At 45.5% G+C, this 24585-nt stretch overlaps 2 long non-coding RNA genes across 2 annotated transcripts; one reads left to right on the forward strand and one right to left on the reverse strand.

The window, feature by feature from the left end:
* The first annotated feature begins 3402 nt into the window (after positions 1–3402).
* On the forward strand, positions 3403–5622 carry LOC119306712. Its single transcript, XR_005149009.1, has 3 exons — positions 3403–3717; positions 4610–4709; positions 5319–5622. It is a non-coding gene; the product is annotated as an uncharacterized LOC119306712 (long non-coding RNA).
* A 6788-nt stretch (positions 5623–12410) lies between these two features.
* LOC119306714 lies at positions 12411–14371 on the reverse strand. The gene is made up of 3 exons (XR_005149010.1): positions 14267–14371; positions 14126–14167; positions 12411–12620 (listed from the first exon to the last, which is right to left on the reverse strand). It is a non-coding gene; the product is annotated as an uncharacterized LOC119306714 (long non-coding RNA).
* Positions 14372–24585: the final 10214 nt, after the last annotated feature.

The raw sequence follows: 24585 nt of genomic DNA on the forward strand, positions 1-24585 counted from the left end.
CACACACACACACAGGAGGACGGGGAGCGCCGCGGCAGTCACTATAGTGGCTTTCAGTTGGAGTTCTCCCAAGAACTCCGCCGATCGAGAATGATCAGCAGGTCTGTAGACCTGAATGTCAACAAGCTCATGCAGCGAAGCACGGATGCGAAAATGCGCGGCAATGAAGAAAGTACTTGCAAATACTTGAGAGCTAAATGAGTATATATGATTCATGTGCATAGTGAGAGGCGGCACCTTCGGCCCATGTCTGCGTGGTTTGTGGCATTGCTGAAGCTGCTGTTCACGCAGCCACATACGGCGGCGGGGCTGGTCCAGGGAGGACGACGATCGTAAGGTTCAACTCTGGAATTCCTAATGCGTTGATGTGATGGCATGACAGTATGGCACTTGCTATCTTCCATTCCAGGCTAAATGATGACGCAACTTCTCCAGCAAAATATAGAATTCTAGCTTCAGATGCGGATGCTTTCGCTGATACTACAAAGCAGACTCTTGAGGGTGCAGACTTGTGAACCCTTTGATTGCCTTTTATACGTTTCAGTCGGATTTAGAGTACGGGTCATCTTCAAGGTGCTGGCTGGCATTGTTACAGTAGTTCAGTGGCTGAACCGGGCCTACCACTGACTTGCAATTTCGTTTCGGAAAAGCATTTCCATCTACTATTGGATAGCTATGTCAGTAGAGAAACTTTGATGGATTAAGTGAGGATATCTTTCCAGCCAATCCTGTGCGCCAACCCGCATACGTCGCAAATGAGCTTGAGCAGTGAAAAAGAAGTTTTCCAAATGTGAAAAATAATCAGGAATTTTTTTTAAAAAAATGGACATGCAAAATGTTTAGGTAGCATGCATGGGTTGCATTTTTTCACAAAAAAAGATCATTATTGCGACCTGTGTATCTCAAGTTTTAATGTTTGAAAATTTAGGGAAGTATTGAGTTTTTTTTTTGATGGAGAAAATCTATGAATACCCATATAAACGATCCAGAAAACATGTGTAATTTTAACATTTTTGGAAGTTTTTAAATTTTATTTTTAGTTTAAATTTGTCCCGGAAACCAATCCTCTCTTCTATCTCTAGTCACATGATAATTCTTGCATTTTTTTCATTAAGAAGAGCACCATCACGACCCATGTAGAACTCAAGTTTTAATGTTTGAAAATTTAGGGAAGTATTTAGTTTTTTTGGAGAAAAAAATCTATGAATACCCATATAAATGATCCAACAAAATACATTTTTCATTTGAAAAAATGAAGTTTTAAATATTTATTTTGAAGTTAAAGTTTGTCCAGAGAATCTTTCCTCTTTGGTAGGTCTAGTCACATGTTAATTCTTGCATTTTGCTTTCACTACAAAAAGCGCCATTGCAACCTATGTAGAACACAAGTTTTAATGACTAAAATTTTAGAAAGTATCGAGTTTGCTTTTTTAGGGAGTTTTTTATATGAATATGTCGTATCCATAAATGATTGAAACGATTACATCTGTAAACTTTAACATTTAGTATTTAAAAGTTTTTGTAGTATTGACTTGAAGTTACTATTTTCCCTGAGAACCTTTCCTCTACTATGGTGACATGGTAGTCTCTTGATGCCTTTCAATTATGGTAAGAATTTGCACTAGCGTTAGAGTAAAAATGCAAGCGGTGACGCCATTTCTGTGAAGTGGAAGATCAAAACATTCTCTCCAACAATCACAAGGTTAAAGAGGAGCTTGAAATATCAGACACTCCACATTGAATGTTGTATCTGTAATTGGTGTTTTCTTATGCTGACTTTATGATATATGAGTTGAGTTTTTTTGCACTTAGCCATGAGTGTCTAGAAGGTACATGGGTTTGTATAGTGTGTGGTATTTATGCATTGTGATTGGGCCTAAGGTCCTAGGACAGTATGATTAACCGGGTGTTTGCCTAAAGGTTTTTTACATTTTGCAAGCTATAGGTCATATTAGTAAATTTATATTCAAAAATAGTTTGTTATTATATATATATATATTGTGTTATATAATTCATATTTTGTTTATCTATTTACCTATGTTAAGAGAAGATTAATGAAGGTTGCTGAGGAAAGGATGACACCACTCACATCTGGCACCAACTTTAGAGTCGATTTCATAATAAAACGGTGGTCAATGGGAGGATGCTTTGATATTGGTCAATGTGTTCTCAATGTGATGATGCTTTGGAAGTGTTTTTCGGTTTTGTTTTTGATAAAGGGTGGAAGGGGGTCTAACTTAAGGGAAACGCTTGTGCCTGGCCGACCAGCGGAAACTTCACCCGGTCACACGCGAGCCACGTGATCGAGGCGCATCATACATCTCGCGCATCTCTGTGCCCCACCTTATCTTCTTTCTTCATCTACCTTCTTCCTCCTGATCCCCTTCTCTCTTTCTCTCTCAACCGCATCCACGCACGGTGGTGGCCACGCTCCTCGCCTTCCTCCTTCAGATCCCACCACCGGCTAGCCCCAATCCCGCGCAGGTCCCTACCTCCAACCTAGGCGGCCACCCGCACTTCTTCCGCTACCCCTGGCTGCAGATTCCTTCCGCCCCGGCGAGCCGGAGTTGGAAATCGCCTAGTACTCGCCCTAAATTAAACCATGGCCCAGTTATTTTGTTCCTTCTCTCAAAGCCCAATGCCGACACACACCCAATTTCCCCCGAACCCCATGGAGGCACGGACAATCTCGCCGGCGGCTGCCGCCGTGCCGCTTCCCCCAGACGATCTCCTCCGGGAGATATTCCTGCGCCTACCGCCGGAGCCAATCCACCTCTTCCGCGCATCCTTCGTCTGCAAGCACTGGCGCGGCCTCGTCCACGACGCCCGTTTCCTCCGCCGCTTCCGCGATTTCCATGGCGGCACGCCTCCCGTGCTCGGCTTCTTCAACCAGACAGGGCCTCCCTTCTTTGTCCCCACCTCAGGGACTTCGCGCTTTCCACCACCACGATGTCCCCAGATGAGTGGTGGGCCCTCGACTGCCACCACGGCCGCGCCCTCGTTGAGAGCTGCCGCACTGGGACGCTGCTCGTCTGGGACCTCGTGAGCGGCGACAAGCAGTACCTGCCGCTCCCGGCGCAGGACTATTCTCTGTACAATGGTGCGGTTCTATGCGCGGCTGGTCACGCCGACCACCGCGACTGCCATTCGTGCCCGTTTCTCGTGGTGTTCATGTTCAGTGACGACACAGATTTCATCACCTCCGCATGCGTCTTCTCATCCGAGACCGGTGTCTGGGGTGAGATCACTTCGATTGTTATACCAGATGCATTAGTTCTGCCAAAGCCGACGGCTCTGGTTGGAAACACAATCTACTTCCTGTTGGATGACAATAGCATCATTGAGTTTGTTTTGGATAAGCATGCCTTGGGTTTAGTTGAGGAGGTGCCATGTACCTTGGTTTAGCTGGAGTGGAACGATCCAATTTCAACCTTAATCTGTGGTCAAAGGTGGCAAGCATTGACGGGGCGGTGACATGGACACATCAAAGGGTCATTGAACTCGGAAAAATTCTTGCGCCTGAAGCAGTGTCGGTTTGTATGGCTGGGGGTATTGGAGCGCATGCAGTTGGCTGTGCGGTAGATGCGGATGTGATTTTCATCGATGTGTATCCTAGCATCTACATGATCCATCTCAAGTCCATGAAGATCAAGGAGGTGTCGAAGGAACGGATCGGCAGACAATATGTTTTTCCTTACACAAGTTTCTACGTTCCAGGTACCGCCAGTATTTAAAGTGTCGCAGAGTTCACTTTAATCTTCCAACTCAGAGTTCACTTTAATCTTTCAACTGTATCTGCCTTGTAGATGCTTTAAAATATACGAGCCAGCCATAGTCCATCTACAAATGACAAGTTTTCTTGGAGCTTCTTTTGAGAGAACTGCTAACTAAATTAATTGTTCTTCCATGTTGTTCTGTTGTGGTATATTGGATAATATAATCTCACTGAATCATGAGAGTTGATAAATTAAGGAACCAAAGAAACCAATTGTCTGCATTTTTTTGCGTTGCATAATAGAACAACAACCAATTAGCGAGTCAATGCTGAACTCTTTTCTCTTTCAGTTTAAGCAACTGGACTCTGGATACTGCCTTCTCAATTGCTCAAGCTTTGAGCTATGTTGGAATTTTGGGTGGTTACTTAGTTTCTTATTTCTCTGGTCTACATTGTTTGTTCTGAATTGTAGAAAATATGTGTTCATTCTGGTATTCTTTCACTCTCATGTGCATACAAAACTTAGATATAAATTACGAATGGGCCCACACCAAAACAAATTCTAAAATGCTTCTTGGTTAAGTAAATCACTGAATAGCGTTATCCTTTGTTTTGAGGTTTATTAGATGGTGTACAATGTCTTGTTCTTGCAGTACATGTCATTTCTTGATTGTTCCTTGACTACTTGTAGCAAAAGCTAGTATTTTCTGCAAGATGAGATATATAATAAGTGTTTCATGTATGTGTCACCACCTCTTATTAGTTATTCCATCTGTAAAGAAAGAGTGTTTAGATAACTACTTTAGTGATCTAAACACTCTTATATTTCTTTACGGAGGGAGTATTTTCTTGTCCATGTTTTTCAATAGTTATTGACTTATATTCTTCTCATAGGAATTACCATTCGTGGTGCAAATGATCAAGTTGAACTGCTGAACAACAGTTGAGATGATTGTGCTGTTACATCTGCTGATACACTTTGGTTGTTGAAGAGGTGATATGACATCCTCTGTTACTATTATCTATTGTTTTGTTTGCATGCACTGGATCAACATTCTTTGCAGTTGTAAAAAAAAATCGAGTGCTATGCACAATACAGCTGGAACCTTGAATTATGTGACTATATCGCCTACTTTGACCTTATTCGCTTTTTCTCTTGGAGCTGGGAAACACTCCTCGATCTGCACAGTTCATAGTTCATTATGCTGATGTGGTACCACAATGCAGTTTATCATATCAAACAATTTTATATCATTTCTTTGATATCCTTTTGTTGTATAGTTGCATCAGTCATGAGCTGGAGTCTTTGCTATTTAGGAAACACAATGATTGGAAGTCATGAACTCATGCTCTCATTGTCACTAATCATCACCTTGAGCCAAAAGTAGAAACAAAACGTTGCCCATGACTGGTAATCTTGCTAGTACAGTGTACTACTTGTTCTCTCTCTGTTGAGATGTGCAAAGAGACGAGAGAATAAGTTTAACTGGTAGAAACTGTTTTGCTAATGCAGTTTTAACAGATATCGTTTTCTCTGTATTTTTGCCCCTCGTGATTGTGAGTAGCCAAAGTCGGCTCCGCTGATGAGATTGCTGCTGTGCAGGTTTCCGCCGAGCGGTGAATGTGGCTGTTAATAAACTACTATTCCTTGAGAAATGTGTCACTCACTTGCAAAACGTGAGGAAATTTGTGGCTTTAATAATGCTCTGTAGCACATTCGTGCTGAACCAATATGTTAGGTTTTTCTTCAGAGATTCCCATGGCTTTGTGAGCTCTATGATCCCCCGCTAAAAATTGTCATAGTTTGTTCTTTCCTTTTTTGTGGTACCATCGCAATGTTGTATAATGCGCAAAGTTGAACTCTGCTTGTGTGATGGCATGGCAATATGACAGCTGCTATACCTGGGAAGTATATATGCAATTTCTGTCCAGCAAATTTGAATTTTAGCTTCAGGTGAGTATACATGCTTTTGGCTGGCAAAGTGTGCAGAACGTGAAAATCGTGATGGAAGGAACGCAACGCGCTCGGGCCGTCGCGTTGTACCACAGCCCTTTTGTTTATATATGAACTCAGGCTTTTAGCCGGAAGTTCAGCGTTTGGGTTCATGTCTAAGACTAAGGTGCCGGCATTTCAGCTTCAGAAATACATCCAAGACCTGTTTGGACTTTGGACCATGAGTAAATGGAAGGTTCACTTTTTCTTCATAGTCTTCTATCACGAGCTACTAGTAATACAAGGTCGGAGTAATCTCCGATGATTCTATTCATATGCAGAGCACGGTATAAATACAAGTACAGCGTGAGTTTGACAACAGTCACATCACCACGGTATGTCCTACATGCATACTCCCTCCCTCCGAAAAAACTTGTCTCAACCTTGTCCCTCAAATAGATGTATCTAGCTAGCACTAGAGGGACAAGCTTTTTCAAACGGAGGGAGTGCACAGGTGAATGGTGGAGATTTTGTCGCAGTAGACGAGTGTATCACCGTTTGGTGGACGCCCGAGCTCGTGAAGTACTCGCCTGATTCAGCAAGACTCCATGACAGCGTGTGCCTCCATACAATTCTCCATCTCCGCACTGGATTGAGACACGGTTTGCTGTCCCTTTGACGAACTAGGAGGCAATGTTGCCGCAGATGAAGATACAAAAACCGGACGCAGATTTGTACGTGTTGTTATCAGGGCCGTTTCTGAGATATCTGGGGTTGGGGCGAAACTAAAAACTGAGGCCCCTTAAGCTATTCTAACCAGGCCAACCCTCTTTCCCCTGAAGCGGCGGCGCCGCGCCCGCTCCCGGGGAGTCCCCGTCCACACCACCCTCCGCCCTCCCCCTCCATCGCCTCCCGCTACCACCGCCGTCGCTGAGGACGCCGCGGGGCGAAGCCCCTGTGGTGACTGGTGAGGCGGCGGCGGCGACGCAGTTCTCGGCCAGCAGTAACGCGTGGGGGCAGCGGCGTCCATCTCCCTCCTCCTCCAACGGCAGTGCGCAGCGGGTTGGCGATGGCCAGGAGATCTCCGGCGGCCGTTGGCGGATGAGATTTTGGCTGCGATGAGATCTGATCTGGGCCCGAGGGGTTTAGATCAAGATCCACTGCGGCTGCGCCTCGTCTCAGCAATGGCAAGAGGAGATCCCCCTTGGTAATCTTCGCGGCACGAGGACATCCGGATCTCTTGGCCCAGGCATGGGGTGGTGGCTGCCTTCTCCATCGAAGGCGGTTGGCCAGGCTGGTAGTGACGGATCTTGGATCCCACTATTAGCACCGGCGGCGAGTTGGGGAGACATAGTCGCCGGTGAAGACCGAACCGACTCCGGTCATGGTGGGCGATGGCGGCATCTATTTCGTTACCTTGATGAAGGCATCGTCAAGCAACTATCGTCAACTTGCTCGCGCCGCTCCGGGAGAAATCCTAAGATCACCGGATCGAACGATGGCGGCGCTGCGGTGTCATGTTCCTTATTGGGGGCATCGTTTGTGGAGTGGCCCGGATAGGAAGAGGAGTGAGGTGGTGTGGCGTTCCTTCTCACGCGTCAACGACGGCGGGTCTCGGCGGCATGGAGCAGCGGGGTCTCACTGGTGGGCGTGTGATGATGGACGAGCGCATGATGGTGGCGTTGTCTGGCGTCGTGGTGGTGTCGACGGTAGCTAGACCGGGCAAGGTTAGATGCAACAGTACATCACTGAAGATGGATAGGTGGCAGGTGGCTGCAGCGGCCTCATACCCGGCAGGCTTCTGGTTGAGGAGTGCGCCGGACTGGTGGGTGCCCCATGCCCGGCAGGCGTCCTGGTTGGGACCCCAGATCTTAGATGTTAGGTTTGGCTGCGAGGTCTATTTGGTATTAGGCCCAGACTATCAGCATCCCTTCATCAACTAGATAAGAGTAGCGACAGATGTTGCCTAGACGGTGGCTTTAGTCTTAATGTTGTATAACTTTGTAACGTCTTGTGTGAATAATTAATAAAGTTGCTACATGCATCGTCCAGATGCAGAGACCGGGGTCCTTCTACTTTTCTAAAAAAAGCTATTCTAACCATAGTTACCAAGCTCCCGGTTCGAGCGGGTCGAGGGACAGAAACGAGCATCCAGGATTGCTGTTAGTCACAACTAAAGATCAACTAGGATTGAAATCCCTAGAACAATCGTTCAACATGGGGAACACGATCCTATTAAATCCGGCATGTGCAGGTCAATCAGTCTAATCTTTCAAGAATTATATATGGAAAGCAGGAATAGATTAAGGAAACATAACTGATTGAGGAAATAGGAAAATAAGAAAATCCATTTGGTATGGAGGATCGTTGTTATTACATGTTTCCATTCTGTTCGTTCATTATCTTTATAGTACATTTAGGCCGCAGAGTTCTGAACTCCTGGTACCCGTAGTGTCAACTCTTCAGGGTACGCGTCCCGACAAATCGTATTGACCCACACTCAATTCGATCATCGATTGGGGTCAATGAACCACACGGGATGTGGCATCGACCCACATTTCCCGTACTATGATTGTAACACTAGTGGTTGGGGCCCGCCAATGGTGGGTCTCCTGAGGCGTTCCTATGCGGCCCTATCTTGACTCAGCACATTTTTCTGTATTGTATGATCCCTAATCTCAACTCATGTAACCTTTCTTTACATGTCTAAGAGAAACACCGATCCTGCTAATCGATGGGACAAAGCTTATCAGGTTGCTACAAGTTTACAACCAATTGGTCATTATTGTACGATTGGGTGCACACAACATTTGGTTGGAACACTTCCCCAAGAAAATTCAAGAGTAAGGTTACACCTTATCTAGTCAAGACTAAAATGACATCAATATCAACATATTCACTTTGCACCCCAAGGCAATGGGAGAGGTTAACGCTGATCATAATGAAAAGATGTATGAGCAGGACGAAGACACTTGTTTATAGTCTTGACATATATGAGGATATACCATAAGTTACATGTAAAAGGTAGCAATGGACTTATAATATAGTTTCTAGAATAATCGTCAAAGAGAAATAAACTTGGTAGGGTAAACAATGAATTTATGATCTTTAATCTTTAGCCGACACATCAGTCTTTACAACCTTAAAATATACTGATCTAAAATATTCATAGCTTGAAAGAGCAAGTAGATTTCCTACAAAAAAATAAATAGAAAATAGTTCGGCGTAGTGACTGGTGAGTGGACAGACACATTAGTGTGGTCAAAAGGAACAACAACATTTTAACATGCCTACAAAAAACAGAAAATACGGGAAGACACTGTAATATCATGCAAAGAAGAAATCACCTCAGACACTTCTACCTTTTAGGAGAACTGTATCAAACACCTAAGTTGTACAAACCAAAAATACAAAATTAGCAACTATCGGTACTTCATTCACATTCAGTTATATGAGTTCCATCATTTACAACCTGCAATATTTAACTCTTGCTAGTCCTTAGAGCTAGAAGTACACATATTAGATTGGGAAGATCACATTCAGTTAGTCCAAATTAATCAATGAAGTACTCAACTAAGTTTGCTTGTGTGCACAATAATATGCACCCATCAATGATCTGGCTATGCAAACATCTATAATTTATAATTTTCTAGGATCCTCGGGTCTGAGTATACCTTCACTAAACTGCTGCTCAGGTTGGTCACCTCGGATCACATCAGTGCCTACAGCACTTTCAGTAACAGACTTGTTAAAACTTCTTACTACTGACACGCTTTCCTGCAAAGTAGGTTCGATCAAAGAGCATCAAGGGAGAGTGAGTACCTAAAAATTCTGAAGATCTAGAACGTAATCTCCTGCAGGCGGCACGCCGGACGAAAGGGGGAAGGCTGCTGGATCAAAATCTCGACGTCCTCTGTCATCCTCTAGTCAAACTACTCAACTTATTTTCATAGACCTGAATTAAATTTTAGAAAAATGAAATTTCATGACTACATAGATGAGATGGTCTAGAAGTAGGGCACTGGAAGAAAGGGGAAGGAAAATATCAGGAAGAAGAGAGGAGGGTGTGTACCTGCATCAACAACACAGTCAAGTATACGTAGAAAAGGTCCGCCGTGCACTTGCCTCAACACGACGATTAATCGGAAGAACTATCCTCCGCACCTGTAGCGCTCAGTCCTGTAGGTAGTCTAGTATTTAAAACAACTCCATTCTAACTGCAAGAATACACATTGTCGCTAGTGAGAGAACCATGGCTCCACATCCATACTGATCTTATTGACATTTAAATATAAACATGGATAGTTAGAACCACACAAAGTACCTGCAATAGTTTGGGCTGCATATCGAGCACTTAAGTATCAATCTGGTCAGCGATTACAGTGGCACACATTGATGATGCTCAGTGTTGGTGGTTCAGTTCTAGCATATGCACAGAGAAATGAAATCACCTTATAGCATCTAACATGTATTTGTTGTGGTACTGTATCCTCTTATCATCTTGAAGACATATTTCAACCTATCATGCCTGCCATATATAAGTAGTTAATTATCACTGACAATTTATTTAAGGGCAAACAATCTTATCGGCAGGAAACTATACAATCTTCAGCGACTTACCATTCTTAGTAATGAACACAGGCAGATTTCCATACTTCTTCTTAACATGTTTCACCAGACTGAACATTCCCTAGGGAACTAACTATGTGCAGCAACTCAATGCTGCCTAAAAGTAGACAAATATTTGTGTATTATCAATTGAACATGTGATTAAATAAGATGGCAAACAAAAATTTAGAGAAAACCTGAAGTTGCAAGTATATCGTTTTTCCTATTCTCTTTCCATGCCTGTAAGCTGCATAGCACATGGAGAAATCAGTAATATTGACACTAGATTATGGGGATTATCATATGTTTTTTCATCATGATTGACCAGTTGAGATGACTGCAGCATCCGTTGAAGCATCATTCCTGACAAGTTTCCTGACGTGCATCCCGTCGTTCCTAGCATATAATGTTGTGTAGTGGTTTATGTCTATCAACAAAAGTTAGATCAAATTGAGTGTGTTTGCGTACAGATTCTGAATATGCAGAAAGGGTGTTACATACTATCCAAGTTTTCGCTGTCCAGCTTAATCTTATACTGGTGGCAATAAAAATAAAAGCATCAAAGGATTAGTACCAGAAGTAAGTTCCTATGTTTATCATATCTAACTTTTACAAAGTTAGGATGCCTATTCCTTATATGAACTGATACTTGAACTTTGTATCTGACACTGAGTACATAAGAGCTCACTTTCAGCGATGTACATTCAGTAATGTGTATAAATGTCATGCAAATACAATTGTATTCAGTAATGCTATGAAAATGTCAAAAAAATTGCATGGAAAATGTAAGAAGAACGCCTTCTACTTCTAATCTTTGTATGGAAGTGCATGATAAAATCAACAACACCTACAAGTCAAATTGGGCGTGCCTTATCCATATGCTGCACCAAGCTCTGCATCTCCAACCTCAACTACAAGACAATGCCTCCAAGGTAAAAAGGACCATCCTACTTCTATAAGTTTGCCCATGAAAATAATATATTTTTTACAGTTTAGCGCAAGGAGAGAGGAGCAGGGAAATACCAGTGGCGGCAGCGGTGGTGGCGCGATCTTGGCGGAGTATACCCCGGCGGCGGCGGGAGTCGACGCAACTGGAGTCGATCTGCTGCGGAGGAGGGAAACTAAGGGACGACGACGGTGTCCGCTTCAAACTGGAACCTATAGGCGCATGGCACAATGAAAAGCAACCAATCAATATCACTAGATGGCTAGATGCAACACAGGACGAAGGGTGGATTCTGGTCATACCTTTATTTGGTAATTCTGGGTCTAGTTATACGTCTTAAATTAAATCAACAATGCCGCCATCTATTCAGTTTGCCTAGTTCACAAATTCTATTTCGGTGAATGGCTCCCCGCGTGAAGCTTGAGGGCAACATCACCAACAACCTGCACACAAAGGCAGAGAAAAATTCAGTACGAGAGGAAATGGTAAATGGTCACACAAGTCAGCCAGCTTTAATTCTTTTACGTCGAAGATTTCAATGATAATACACACAGTTAATGATGATGGTGGTGACTTCCTTTATTAAGAATGAAATGATAATGCACATGACACGCCTATCTAAGCAGGGGTTGAATGAGGTGTCCTTCAGTTCAAAGTAATTCTAGGATATCGAGAAAGGAAGCAACAATCCACAAGGAAAATCATGAGTTTATGTGCAAAGAGAAAGAGGAGGTTGCTAAGTGGCTAATATCAATAAACCATTTTGTTTAAGCATATATGTTCTTGTTTACTGATGATTTAAGTCATGAGAAAAAAAGTTCTTCCAACAGAATACTGCCTTTTCATACCAGGCCTGTGGCCAGGAAAGCTGATCATCCAAATTGGCACTGATGTTTAAACAGTGTGCTCATGAAGCCAATGAGATAGCTCATAAATCATATGATTCTAGTGCTAGTTTTGTTTGGAAAGATGATCCACCAGACGTATTATAGAGGCTAATGTAATTGATGCTACCTAATGATATTAAAACGACATAGTTGGCTCAAAAATAAATAAATAAATGTGGCGGTTCTGAATCTAGAAGTTCTTTTAACACAAATAGTATAATGTCACTATAGGAGTTGTCAAGATATAACTACTAGCGGCAACTACATGATTGGTAAATGAGAACCAACTCTGTGCATTGCAAAGAAACAAGCGCAAACCTTTGCCATCGTTCTGTAAGAGTATTCCGTGATTCCTGCAACATGTGGTGTTATAATAACATTTGGGAATTTCAGAATTGGATCCTCTGGATCGAATGGCTCCGTCCAAGCAACATCAATGCCTAAACCACCTTAATGACCTGACTCAAGGTGATTAAACACAGCCGTATAGTCCAGTAGGCGCCCTCTGGCAATATTGATGAGATATGATCCCTACAAGAACATGGCAGCTATTGAGAATGGGAGTCCTGCTGTCAGGTGCATATTTCACGGTTTTCCAAAAATCAAAAACAGATCCTATATGTAGATTGCAAAATAATATATGCACTCTGTAAGTTTTTGTCTTGAAATATGTCCATTTATGTGTGTGCAAGGAGAGAAATACTAAAATGTCAACTCTATGCCACGAACCTTAGTTCATGATGGATAATACCGCCAGCCCGGTACGGCTAGGTTGATAGTGGAGGACAGGTTCGAAGATAAGGCTTATTATTTCTTGTTTCATTAATACTCCCTCCGTCCGGAAATACTTGTCATCAAAATGGTTAAAAGGAGATGTATCTAGACATATTTTAGACATATTCTAAGAGGGTCTTCTTTACATAGAGCCAAACAATAAAAAACAGGATATCTTATTTCTGCTGGCCTAAGGGCCAGGTTACAAAATATCTTCCTAATTTAAATAGTTAAAACATCCCATAATTTGTGCTGATTGGGGTCGGTTATGCCTGTCACATGTGTTTCTGCAGCAAGTTTTTTTTTCCGTTACCAGTTTTCCTTTTTGGAATGGGCCGGAAGAACCGAATTCCGATAAATCTCGGAAATCTCAGAATTATTCCGTCTGAACGCATTAAAACAAATTCTGAGTTTAAATTTTTTGCGTCACAATATGTAATTTTAACCTGGCACACACCCATACTCTCACGTATTCCACTGGTCACCTCACACATGCCTTTCTCCGTGTGGGGTGTGGGTTCTAACCCTCGCTGCTGCACTATTTTGCTATGCACCATTTACAGCTGAAGAAGCTGCAAACATTGCTGGGGCAATAGGGGAATCCCCAAGACCTCCAAGGGTGTAAGTTATGGACCTCACCACCACATGAGGCAGCGAGTTGTGATAACATATGCATACAGAGCCTATTTGACAGTCTTAGCATTTGAATTAATTTTTTTTTCAAAAAAGTCGAACAGTTGCACTGTTTCTTGGGGGTCAGCGAAAGTTCTGGTCGGTTACCACTCGGAAAAAACCTTGATCTGCAGTGGTGCACACACACGGTACCCATTTTGCGGGGAACATACGACGCTTTTCTTTTGCGGGGAACACACGAGGCTATATGTATGCATTTCTTTATAGACTCTTTACCAAAAGAGCTGTACACACAGTATCATTCCACGAACGTCTATGAATATTCTTGATATCTTTTCCTTTTGAAAACTTGGAGCAGCACGCTTGTTCTTTGAAACAAGAACATATGCTCCTGGGATCATTTTGGCATTTTCTGATGGTTATTCCAATGAATACACCAGCACAATCTGATCCTCCAACACTATTCTAAGATTATTGTTTCCTCGTATACAAATTTTCTTCTTACAGGATGAACCAAGAATGATGGCTTATTTATTCCGTAAAATAAATAAATCTCATAAGAAGATTTAAGAAATAAGATGTAAATCTCCTACGATGTAGACAAGTATATTGGAGAAAAATACATGTACCTTTTTCAAAGCTGACAGGAACTTGTGATCCACAATCCCAACCTATAAATATTTATAGCTTAGTAACCGCATAACTGAAGTCAAATAGAGATATTACTGGCAGAATTTTTATTAAATAAATGAACATAGAGAAGAATTAACTGATTCATTGTTTAACGTCATGCAAGTTATAACTATGTCAGCTTCTCGAGCGAGTTCGTACATATCTTCTGGACCACCTTTCTTGTCAACTAGCCCATCAAGATCTGCAATAGCAATATTTTGAGAGAGGAAGATAACACAACATCTAATAAGGGAATGATACTGCAACTACTATCCAAGATTTCGCTGTCCAGCTTAATCTTATACTGGTGGCATTAAAAATAAAAGCATCAAAGGATTAGTACCAGAAGTAAGTTCCTATGTTTATCATATCTAACTTTTACAAAATTAGGATGCCTATTCCTTATATGAACTGATACTTGAACTTTGTATCTGACACTGAGTACATAAGAGCTCAATTTCAGCGATGTACATTCAGTAATGTGTATAAATGTCATGCAAACACAATTGTATTCAGTAATGCTATGAAAATGTCAAAAAAAATTGCATGGAAAATGTAAGAAGAACGCCTTCTACTTCTAATCTTTGTATGGAAGTGCATGATAAAATCAACAACACCTACAAGTCAAACTGGGCGTGCCTTATCCATATGCTGCACCAAGCTCTGCATCTCCAACCTCAACTACAAGACAATGTCTCCAAGGTAAAAAGGACCATCCTACTTCTATAAGTTTGCCTATGAAAATAATATATTTTTTACAGTTTAGCGCAAGGAGAGAGGAGCAGGGAAATACCAGTGGCGGCAGCGGTGGTGGCGCGATCTTGGCGGAGTATACCCCAGCGGCGGCGGGAGTCGACGCAACTGGAGTCGATCTGCTGCGGAGGAGGGAAACTAAGGGACGACGACGGTGTCCGCTTCAAACTGGAACCTATAGGCGCATGGCACAATGAAAAGCAACCAATCAATATCACTGGATGGCTAGATGCAACACAGGACGAAGGGTGGATTCTGGTCATACCTTTATTTGGTAATTCTGGGTCTAGTTAAACGTCTTAAATTAAATCAACAATGCCGCCATCTACTCAGTTTGCCTAGTTCACAAATTCTATTTCGGTGAATGGCTCCCCGCGTGAAGCTTGAGGGCAACATCACCAACAACCTGCACACAAAGGCATAGCAAAATTCAGTACGAGAGGAAATGGTAAATGGTCACACAAATCAGCCAGCTTTAATTCTTTTACGTCGAAGATTTCAATGATAATACACACAGTCAATGATGATGGTGGTGACTTCCTTTATTAAGAATGAAATGATGATGCACATGACACGCCTATCTAAGCAGGGGTTGAATGAGGTGTCCTTCAGTTCAAAGTAATTCTAGGATATCGAAAAAGGAAGCAAAAATCCACCGTCCACGCTTCCGGAGGAACCAAATCGAAAAGAGTAAGTTTTGGGAGACTTACCTTGGGAATTGGCCCCTTCCATGGCCGAGAGGCAGACGCGGCCGTCCTCCGGTGTACGACACGCCGGAGCAACTCCAAGTTCTCTCCGGGACGCAACCCGGTCCTCGCCGGATCCTCTGGAGGGACCACCGCCTCCACAATCTCCGCCACCTCTTCCTCATCGTAGCCGGGGTTGAAAGCTTCACAAATCACATCTGAGGGAGTCGGTGAATACTCCGTCGAGCTGCCGGAGCGCCCGCCGTCTTCATCCTCATCCCCGCTATCCTCCTCCGCAAGCGCCCAAAAACGCCCGCCCACCTTCCGGCGATCACCAGGGGTGACTGCCGTTAACACGCCCGGCGGCATCGAGTCGCCCCGGCGTCTTGTATGAGTAGATGCGCCGGCGAGAAGGCAGCAACTGGAGGGCTTGATCACTTAAATTCATGTAGTACCATATTCATTAGCTGAGGTACGGCCGACAGCTCTGGTTGGAAACGCACTCTACTTGTTGAGTTATAGTAGTATTACTGTGTTTGATTTGGATAAGCATAGGTTGGATCAAATTGAGGCCGTGCCATATACTCCTAGTTACGAGGAGACTGTCATCATGCAAACAAAAGATGGACTTCTTGGTTTTGCCGGACTTGATGAATTCAAGCTCCATCTATGGTCAAAGTGGTACTGATGGGGTGGTATCATGGACACATCGTAGGGTCATTGATCTGGAGAGACTTTTTGCAACAAACGTAGTAGCGGCGGCACGTATGGTTCTAATGAAGCTGATTGGCTGTGCTGAAGATGCTGATGTTATCTTCATTGGTGTGTATCCTAACATCTACATGATCCATCTCAACTCCATGAACATTGAGGAGGCATCAGCGAAGGGGCCCTACAGATATATTTTTCCTTACACAAGTTTCTACAGTCCTGCAGGTACTGCCATGGTTTTCACTTGCAATGAGATTTCAATGAAATTCATTGAATTTCATTAATTTCTGCAGTCCCTGGAATATTTACCTTTCGGCCAAAATATTTCAATAATACACATGAAATCAAATATTTTTCAAAAAAGAATCAAATATTTAATTTACTTCAGGTGAATATTTCAGCCATTTGGCTGAAATGCAAACTGAAATTCACTATATTTCGGTGATTTCGGTTGGTGCTTGAATTTTCTGAAACCGAAATTGAAAACCTTGCTGCCATTATTTCTCACAAAGTTCACTTAATCTTCCAAATTGAATCTGCTTTATAGATGCTTCTAAATATACGAACCATATATAGTGCATTACAGATGACATTTTTCATGGAACTTCTTTTGAAGGAATTGCTTATGGAATGATGAGCCGGCCATTCAAATTTCAAACTTTGCACTCTACAGATTATAATTGCTAGCCACATCCTTCCGCTGCTGATTTGTTTATGGACTCATTCTTATCATAGGAATCACCACTAGTGCTAGAGATGATCAAGCTGAATTGTGAATGGCACTTGAGATGATTGTACTGTCATAACTGCTATCATGCGTTGTTTTTTCAAGAGGTGATGCAACATTATCTTGTAGTACATGTGCACATGTTTGTAAAGGAATGGATCAACATTATCAGTATTATTTCTATTATCTTTTAATGCTACATAGAATGCAGTTTGAACTGGGAACAACATGCTCATTTGGCTCCTTTACCTATTCTTTCTCAACTACAATGTTTCGAGAGAGAAGTCTTTAGTTCTGTTTCTCTAGCCTTAGATGACTATGCCAGGCCCCTCTTGGAAGTTTGTAATTGTAAACCACTTCTTTCTCGATCTGCACACTTCATTGTGATGATGTGCTACCTACTAGCGAAGTAGCGACGTAATTTAGCACGCCGGTCAGTTTTCTATTGTTTCTCCAATATTATTTTGCTATAATAGTACATTAATTAATCATGAGCCAGGTCTACACTTTGAGAACTCAAAAGTGACTAGAATGTTTCATAGTTTCAGTCCTTGATTTGTGATTTCAGGCTCCCATTGTGTGGCTTTGATAAATCTCAACTTGCTACTAATCTCATCTTGAGCCAAAGGTACAACTATAAACCAAATCTTTCTTCTACTTGTCATGGCCCTGGTGTTTATAGTATATGATACAAATATACCACCGCACATGATTGGCTCAGCTTATTATACCTTTGATCATTACATGTGTTCTTGCTACTGAGATATGTAATGTAAATTAATTTAATGCCAAGTTTGCTAGTGAATTCAGGTTCAGTCTCCTCGGTATTAGCTACATGATGGTGTTGGACTTGGTACAGCCTGAATTCTGCTCTACTGGTCCCCAATTCCAAAACTTTTGTAAACAATCAGTTCCCTGGCTTAATTGATTACACATGTGATATATAACCGTTCCCACCGTCACCACTAGCGCCTCCATCCCTGGCTCCTCTTTCTCGCTGCCGCTGGCCAGGGTCGCAGGGGCATAGGCGCCCCTCGCACTACATGGCAACAGCGGGCGGCTTCGTCCTTCCTTCTCATCCCCTCATGCCTGGCCTGCGGGTCCCTACCTGGATCTGCGACGCTTGAGCTGGCCCCGGTGCTGCCTGGACATGGCTGTCCCGTGGTGGATTCGTGCTCTGGGATGCAGGTGCAGCTAGCATGGCTGCTGCACAGTGCCTGCTCGTACGCCAATGGAGGCTGCCCCGGCCTGGCCCTTTCCTCAAATCTGGGCGGGCTAGATGGGGCGTCGCCGTGCCCTTGCCATGGGCCTTCTAGCTGCGCTTCGACCCTAACTCGGCGGCATCTTGGTGGTGTCTGCAACTACCTCCTCTTCTCGCGTGTGCTGTTCCACTTCATGGTCGGCTGTAACCGCATAGGGTCTCATCGGAATCCATCTTAGGGACGGCATAGAAAAATGGCACCGACAGAGCATAGTGTGGCCTCATAGTGCTTTTCAGCGTCTGAAGGTGCTCTCTTGCTTTTGGTCTTGGTGCTTGCTGGCCTAGATTGGGAGGAGCGACGCCATCTACCGGATGCACGCTCCTGATCTAGTGGCACAGGTGATGTTGATCTGCATTTCGTGCTCTGGCTTTGGCTTGTGCTGGGCTCTCTCTGGCAAGGTGTGGTAGTCGGCGGCAGTGTGCTCCATCATCGGTGTTGGTCCTTGCGGCGGGCGCCACTCTGTTCTGCGGCGGCAGACTCACCGTGGATTGCGGTGGCCACGAAATGTCTTGGTGAGGTTTCTCTCTCCACACCCGGTGGTTGACTTCGACAGGGAGATGCAAACTATGGGAGACGGCTTGACACAGAGGGATGGTTTTGCAGCAGCGATGGTCCATATCGCATGCAGCTGCTGGGATTATGGAAAAGTGGTGGCGAGAAGACATAAGTGACGTCGGCCTCGAGTTTCTGGGTCAAAGTCTAGGTCTTATTGTTGTTGGTTACACCTAGCAATATTGCTACTTTTATATCATTACCTTGTTGAAGGCATTGTTCAGATATGTTCAGACTGGTTCGTCAAGTTGAAACTCAAGATTCTGTTCTTAGTGGTTGGATCCGGTGACATCAGTGCTTGGGCGTTGATCCCTTTGTTTGAGTACTATTTTTGAATATAGTAAGACGTTCTATTAGCTCACATTGTAGATGGCTTCTCACCATGGAGTACATTAATGGTACTCTAGTAATAATAAGCCATATGAGCCAAGACAATAAATTTTTATTTTTGACGGGGAGAGAAGACTAGCTATCGTCTTTTTCTTTTCATGTTTCATGTGACTATGTGAGCAGTGGGTACGTGTATATATCATCAAGCCATAGAGCATAGAGACTTTATCGGTCTGTTAGGACTAAGAGCATCTTCAGCCACACATAGATAATCCGGTCCTCAAACGCGACCGGGCGTGTCCGTTTTGACCCCTCCAAAACATCCACGTATCTCAAATTGCTCTCCTCATTTTGAGTCATTTCGACAAGCACCTTGTGTGTGAGCATGCAGAGCAACAGCGGCAGTGGCTAGACCTTCAGCAGGGGCAAGCATCTGGACCAGCATGCCCGCGGCGCCCAGCTCGGGCCAGCACGCAGCAGCTCGCCAGCCCGTGGCCAGTACGCAGAGCAGCAATGCAGCAGTGCACGCACGTGGTCAACTTGCTAAAGCATGGATGCGGCCAGCACGGTTAGCTAGCACGCGCACGCGGCTGCGGCCAGCCGGCCAGCCAGCACGCGCATGCACGCGTCTGCCGCTTGCACGTATAGCTGTGCACGCACGTGGCTGCTGCGCAGGCACATGGCTGCGGCCGGCACGCACGACACGGTGCGCGCGAGCTCTGGGACGGCGTGTGCGTGGCAACCATGCCGTGCTCTGGCACGAGTGCGGCGCGGCTGGCACAGGAACCTGGCGCGCGAGAGCTACGGGGCGGCTCGGCCGTGGCAGCCATGTCATGTTCCGACACATGCGCGCTGCGGCGGGCACAGGAGCCGGATGCGCGGGAGCTCCAGGGCGGCGCGGGCGTGGCAGCCATGCCATGCTCCAGCACGAGCGCAAGGCGGCGGACACAAGGCACGAGGCCGCTGCCGGAGTGGAGGCTCCCGTAGCGCAAGGGCGCGAAGCAGCTGCTGGAGGACGGGGCCTAGTCGTCGGAGGAGGAGCGAGCGAGCTCCGGGACGGGCATGCTCCGTCCGCGTCGGCTGCAGCGGCTATGCTCGTACGCGGCGACAAGCACGGCGCGTGCGCGAGCTCCGGCGGAGCAAGAGCAGCAGTCACGACCCGCGCGAGAGCGACGAGGAGAACGGAGCAGGAGCATGTGGCTTGTGGCGGCGGTGGTGGGCGGAGCAGGAGCAGCGGCCAAGGCGCATGCATGAGCTCCGGGCACGTGAGCGGCGAGGACCCAGGCGGCCGGCGGGCACGCACACTTTTTCTCTCCGAAGCACTCGCCTCCTATAGAGAATCCCGCTTCCCCATTCAAACCTATTTTTTCTGACATCCGATCCTACATGGCAGGCGAGGCATCACACTCGGGCTATGCATTGGCCATATGCCCTCAATGTTCGAGTAATGTGATGTTAGCTCGCAAACATGTCGTATTAGCCACCGGATGTTACCCATAGTTATATTTTTGGTGTTAACCAACTGCACCGGTGGTCGCAAAAACAAACGTCATACTTCATTAGAAAATCTGTAGAAGATGACGTTTGTTTGGCCTTTGGTGTCTTCATTTTTGCTGATCGTGGTGTGGTGCCTGGCCTGTGTCCTTGCTTTCCTGAGGGCATGTCGGTTACGCTAAGTTCTCTAATGTGTTAATGTGATGCTCTGGCTGATATTCTATCTGCAGAAAGCCAACTCTCCACTTCTCTAGATTTTTTTTAGGGTTCAGACTTATAAACCACTTCATGTTTTTTTTGAGAGAGAGAACAATAAGTTTCAGTTGGATTTAGAGTTTGCGTTCATCTTCAAGGTACTGGCGGCATTGTTGCAGTAGACAGAACATAATACACAGTGTTGCTTCTTCCATTACTCATTCTGCATAGATGGAACTCAATGTTCAGCTCCCACATTACTTGCAAATACTTTTTTTTAGAATGAAGACGCCAGATACGTCCGGCTTTAAATTTATAAAGCCCACAACAGGCAGCGTAGCATCACACCAAGTCTTAATACATCACCACAAGCCGTCCCAGCCAACGCAAAAAGATCACCACAGAAGTTCAGGCGCTACTTAACAAACCACTTAGCGGATTACAAGGCACAATCCGTACAGAGCGCGCAGGCTCGTCAAGCACCAAAAGGGACCATAGTCGAAGCCATTGTCAAGGCTCCCTAGCCATCACGTACACTTGCATCATCGTTGTTGGGCGATCTTGATCAGCTCAACATCCCTGCGCCTCCCCAACAGACTCCATTGCTGCAAGAGGAGGTTGCATTTGAAGATAATATTAGCCGGATGCGTAGGGAAGCAACCTTTAATAGTGAATTTGTTCCTAGTTAACCACATAGCCCAGAGTAATGCTCCTACACAACTCCACATAACAAGCTTAGCGCGACCATGAATCGCATCGTGAAGGTGGGTAAGCTCCGCAGCCGATCAAGGGTCCCATTGGACACCAGCCGCGGTCCGGACCGTGCTCCATGCAAACCTTGCAAGGGAACAATTGAAGAACACATGGTTGTCATCCTCTGGAGCCCCACACAAGGCACACGGTCCGGTGGCCGGACCGTTCGTTTGGCCACATTTAAGGAGGTGGGCAGCTTATCGCGGAACAGTTGCCACATGAAGAGTTTGACCTTCAGGGGCAGCCGTGCTTTCCACAACCCTGCAATCACGTGATGCGCCGTCCCTCGACACAACTTGCGATATAAGGAGTTCACCGTAAACTTCCCGGAGCTATTGAGCGCCCAGCTCACCGTGTCCGGTTCGTCCACAAGGTTGGTTGATTCAATGCAATGCAACATAGCCGCTAGACTAGCCTGCTTTTGCCCATTGAGTTCTTGTTTGAAGTGAATCGCAGGTGGCGTCGATGCGAGCGCTTTTGGCACCGTGATCGCTGGGTCCGCCGCTATCTCGTAAAGATCCCGGAAATCAGCCCATAAAGGTTGGGCCCCTATCCAAAGATCAGTCCAGAAGCGGACCGAGCAGCCATTCCCAATGGCAAATTTCGCCCCCATGGCAAATGCCGGTTTGATTGCCTGCAAGTCATTCCAAAAGGGGGAGCCCCTTGTACTCCCTTCAAAGAAATTTCCATCAGGAAAGTATTTGGCCTTTAGGAGATCAACCCATAGCCCGGTTGCCCCTTGGGCGATTTTCTAGATCCATTTACACATTAATGCGATGTTTAAAAGTCTGGAGTTGGTGATCCCAAGACCCCCCAAGGCCTTGGGTCGACACACCCAGGCCCATTTAACCATGTGATACTTACGGTTCGGGCCGTTTCCTTCCCAAAAGAACTTGGCGCGGGGCGTGTCGAACTTTGCATGAACCCCTTTTGCGAGCAGAAACAGGCCCGTAGCAAACATTGGCAAGGAGGACAGGCTGGAATTCGTAAGAATTAACCTAGCCGCCTTGGAAAGGAATTTCCCCTGCCAGGGGCAAACCCTCCCCCTCACCCTGACGCACAAAGGATCCCAATCCTCTATCATGGGTCCTTTGGTGTCTGTCGGTAATCCAAGGTACGTAAACAGGAATTTGCCTACTTTGCAGTTAAACAAATCCGCTATGCGCCTTCCCTCCTCCGGCTCAATCCCCATCTAAAGTAACTCACATTTGTGGAAATTTATTTTGAGGCCTGACATGAGCTCAAAACAAATGAGAATCACCTTGACAGAAGCAATACTATGTAAATTCAGACAAAACATCAATAGCTTATCATCCGTGTATTGCAGATGAGTCACTCCCCCTGGAATGAGATGGCCTACCAGATCCTATATATGGCCAGCCCCAGCCGCTTTCGATAACAACGCGGACAACGCGTCAACGACGAAGTTGAACAGCAGAGGCGACATCAGATCACCCTGCCTGAGTCCGCGCTTGTTCCTGAAGAACTGCCCTACTTCTCCGTTCACCGAAACTGCTGTTTGGCCTCCCGAGACCAGTTGCATAACACGATGAACCCACACCGCAGAGAAACCACGACCCAATAGCACCTGACGCAGGAAATCCCAATTTACCCGGTCATAAGCCTTCTTGAAGTCTAGTTTGAGCAAGACAGCAGGTTCCTTCGTGTGTTTGAGCTCGTGAACAATCTCCTGGAGAGCAAGCGGACCCTTGAGGATATTGCGACCACGAATAAAAACGGATTGATTATGATGGATCGAGCGTTGTGCTATGGGACCTAATTGAGTGGCGCATGCTTTAGCGCAAATCTTAAAAGGAACATTAATGAGCGCAATAGGGCGGAACTGTCTAATGTTATCGGCCCCTTCAACCTTCGGAATGAGCAACAAAACTCCAACATTAAGGCGGGCTATATCTACGGTCCCTCGCATAAAACCATTACAGATCTCAAACAAAGGGCCTCTAAGGATGGGCCAAAACCGCTTGAACATTGCCACCGGCCACCTGTCCGGGCCCGGCGCCATGCCCGCTTTCATCCCCGCAAGCGCGGCGTCAATTTCTTCGGGTAGAAAGGCGAGCCCCAGCTCGTCATTCTCACAATCCAGGACGCGTTGTGAGCCCTCCCACACATCCGCGCGCAGGCCCGCCCCCGGGCCTCGCAAGATCCCATCAAGTTGATGTAAAACTCGTAAATGTGACTAGAGATGTCCTCTTGCCGCAACAGAAGCCCCTCCTCCGATTGCAACCTGAGAATAGTACATTTACGCCGAAGGCCATTAGCGTAGGCGTGGAAATATTTGGTATTGGCATCGCCCTTAAGTGTCCACTTGAGCCCACTGCGACGGTGCCAATATTCCTCCTCTGCACGAAGTAACGCCTCGACCTGCCCCTCAAGGGCATATCGATGAGCCCACTCCTGCTCCGAGAAAACCCGAGCATCAGCCTGCGCATCAATCCTGGCTATCTCCTCCAGGATCGATGCTCTGAGCTCCTTGTCATTCGTCCCTAGGTTGGCGCCCCACCCCTTGAGGCTGGCCCTGAGTCGTCCCCCGACCGCGTTCCAAAACTCCATCGGGCCCCGCTGTGGCCCGACCTGATTCACGCACGCCTGCCATTTCTCTTTGAAGATTTCCTCGAAGTATGGCACTTCAAACCAGGCCGTTTCAAAGAAATACCGCGGGCTACATCGAAGCCTATCCTCCCCATAGGAATAAACTAGCGGGACATGGTCAGATCCAATGCGGGTCTCCGCGACCAACGTGCATAGGGGGTAGCCCATCTCCCAGTCCGGCGACATAAACACCCTGTCGAGCACCGAGTGGACCGGGTCTAGTTGCTTATTTGTCCATGTGAAACGCGAGCCCATCCTAGCCACTTCCCTTAGGGCCATGGAGGCGATAGCAGAGTTGAACATGGACACCCGCGGCCAGTTTGTGTTACTGTTGTTTTTGTCAG

This window comes from Triticum dicoccoides, chromosome 5B (assembly GCF_002162155.2).
Source record: "Triticum dicoccoides isolate Atlit2015 ecotype Zavitan chromosome 5B, WEW_v2.0, whole genome shotgun sequence".
NCBI classification, from domain to species: Eukaryota; Viridiplantae; Streptophyta; class Magnoliopsida; order Poales; family Poaceae; genus Triticum; species Triticum dicoccoides.